This window comes from Solanum stenotomum, chromosome 2 (genome assembly GCF_019186545.1).
Source record: "Solanum stenotomum isolate F172 chromosome 2, ASM1918654v1, whole genome shotgun sequence".
Taxonomy (NCBI): Eukaryota; Viridiplantae; Streptophyta; class Magnoliopsida; order Solanales; family Solanaceae; genus Solanum; species Solanum stenotomum.
Window position 1 is genome coordinate 50,637,754 of NC_064283.1, and position 3,253 is coordinate 50,641,006.

Sequence of the window (3,253 nt, forward strand, 5' to 3'; positions counted from 1 at the left end):
ACATCCTCTCTCTACCAAGTGACGAGCCTTAAAAAATGATATCACCCCTTTAGGAGGGTGACTAAGAGAACCTCCCCATTCTACTATAGGAATTCCAGGCATAACTAATGTAACTATCTTGGCATGACAATTTAAAATTGTGTGATAAGGAGATAACCAATCCATACCAAGAATCACATCAAAATCTACCATATCTAAGACCTCTAAATCTGCATGAGTGTCATATCCCATCAAGGTAACTATTCATAATCGATATACCCGATCTACCACCACAAAATCCCCAACATGAGTAGAAACATATACTAGCAAATCTAGAGACTAACATAATATATCCAGACTCGAAGCAAAATATGTAAAAACATAAGAATAAGTAGAGTCTGGATCAAATAATAATCGATGACAAACCAGAATAATACCTGTGATAACAACATTTCAAGCCTTAGCCTCTGGCATACCCAGAAAAGCATAATAGTGAGAATGACCGCCCTCAGACTGTGAACATCCATGGCCACCACCTCGACCAGAAGGAGAACCACCTCTACCTGAATGAGAACCACCTCTGCCACTCTGTACACCTCCCCTAGTTGGAGGTTGTGCAGCCCTAAAAGTTGAAGCCTGAGAACCCTGATGTAAGCCCTAAGGCAATCTCTCACAAAGTGTCCCATATAACCACACTCAAAACAACCCCTACGAGATGTAGGCTGATGAGAGGAACCTGAATGACCAGAATGTCCTCCACGGCCTATAGGTCTAGAAGATGAACCCTGTGAAGTATGCATTGAACTCGAAGAACTATGCCCGGCATAACCAGCCTCAGACGCTGGTATAGAAACATGAATGGGTCTGCTAGACTGAGAGTGATAATATCTCCCTAAGTAACCTCGTTTTCTAGGCGGAGCACCACCATAATCACCTGAATGATGGGTCCTCTTTCCCTCACGCTGCTCAAATCCCTCATGTCGAATCATCTCCAATTCCTTAACAATATCTACCACCTTCTAGAACGGAACACCAGAAGTAGCAACCTGAGAAAATCCCAGACGGATCGGAATAATCAGCCCCTTAACAAACCTTATCACTCTCTCAGTCTCTGTGGGAAGTATCATCGAAGCATGCCTATCCAAGGCATGGAATTTACCCTCATACTCTGCGACGGACATACCATCTTACTGCAAACGCTCAAACTCGGCCCTCTTGCGCTCCCTCTCACTGCGTGGAACAAACTTGGCTAGAAATACCTAAGTAAACTGAGTCCATGATAGTAGGGGGCGGGATCCAGCTTGCCTACTACTAATATAATCCCTCCACCACTGCTTGGCAGAGCCATTTATCTGAAACGTTGTGTAGTAACCTCCATGAGACTCCACTAATACAAGATTATGTAGCCTCTCATGACAACTAACTATAAATTCATATGCATCATCAATTAAGTCACCCATATAAGTCGGAGGATTCATCAGTCGGAACCTCCTAAATATCTTTTGTTCATCAACGGTCATGGAAGGCTTGTTCGCTAAATGTGATGCAATAACTGGCAATTCCATACCATCTAAACGGCGAGCTACAACAGCAGTTGACTGAGTCCTGGGAGTTTGAGAATACTGAGCAACCATCAGATTTGGAGTCTGACCTCCAACACGGGTCTGTGAGGCATCGAGGTGACAGGCAAAGTTCCCACCTGGGCCATCTCCTCTAGAATTCCTAACATACGAGCCAAGGTATCTTGAAGCACTGGGGTGGCAATAATACTGGGTGGAGCCTAAACTGGTCCATTCCCCTCGATACGATGTTTCACATTCCCATGAATAACATCTGTATCAAGAGGTACTGTCCTATCATGGCCCTGGGTAGTTATTGGTACTTGGCCTTCCATGGGTGCTGCAATACGACCCCTACCCTGACCTTGACCTCGCCCTCTGCCTCTACCAATCCGTAATACTCTACTAGACATTGCTCTTGTACTCGTGAGACCGATGAACCTAGAGCTCTGATACCAAATTGTCACGATCCAAATTCACAAGTCATGACGACACCTATGTTCATAATCAATAGGTAAGCCAACCGAACATAATTTATCAATTTAAATAACTACTGATGTAAAAAGGTAATAAATGAGTAGAATATCTCTAACATCAAGTCCTTCATAAATACGAAATGCGGAAATCTAAAATACCACGAAGAATTGGTGTCATAAGTACAAGAGCTTCTAAATATGATGCAAGTCTGAAACTAAAATGACAAGTCCACACATAAGGGGTATCATGTCTGAATACTAAAAGACCATAATAAATAAAAGATAGAGGGAGGTGTGGGCCACAGTACAACCAAGCAGCTCACCACAACTCCAAAATACTCCAAGCTCAGACTCAAAAAGCTCAATGAGATGTGCTCGTATTAGGAATCGAATCTGCACCACAAAAGAGTGAAACAAGTGTAGTATGAGTACGAAACCACGTGTACCGAGTATATCCCATAGACCGACAATGAATAAGTAGTGACGAGAGTTCATATAAGAAAATCAGTTCTTTACTTATACAAGTCTATATTAGACTTATTAGTCAAGTTTCATCAAATAGAGGTAATCAAATATCAAGTACTTTCCAACCACTAATAAAACAGATAATCATCAAGAATGAAGGATGTCATGATATGCAATGCAATATGACACCATGAAATGATATTCCTCAGATGCCAAGTACTCTCTCAACCATATATACATGATACTCCTCGGAAACACATCAAGAGTTCATGACCCATGGGGGACTCGCGAGGTCCTTATAATAACACAGATGATCTCAACGTGTCAGTGCGGCCGTTCTCAATGCACTATCATAAAATCAAACAAATTCCGCACGAATGATCTCTACGTGCCCAAATTATAAACTTAACATTTCACCATCCCTAGCACAGATGATCTCTACGTGCCCAACTTATACTCAATCTTATGTCAATGCATGTGCACAATATGATTTCAATAAATGGGGATGATGATGCATCTCAATCAAACACATACCAACATAATATATAACCACCTCAACTATCACAAATATACGGGTTCAATAGAGGAACACAATCACACAACAGAATTCAAGTCAATAATACATCAGCTAATGCCCATATGATTTGGCATTCTCTGATTACAATCCGCCTACTATAGTAATAAACTTTCCCTTTATAACACCGGTACTTGTACTAATGCCCGTCACACCATTGGTACGAGACCCTTATCTTTCACCCTTACCCATTGTTTGTT

At 41.7% G+C, this 3,253-nt stretch overlaps 2 pseudogenes; both read right to left on the reverse strand.

Moving 5' to 3' along the window:
• Positions 1-432: 432 nt before the first annotated feature.
• Positions 433-1,106, reverse strand: LOC125856063 (uncharacterized; annotated as a pseudogene).
• Positions 1,107-1,238: 132 nt separating this feature from the next.
• On the reverse strand, positions 1,239-1,951 carry LOC125856064 (uncharacterized; annotated as a pseudogene).
• Between the last annotated feature and the right edge of the window lie 1,302 nt (positions 1,952-3,253).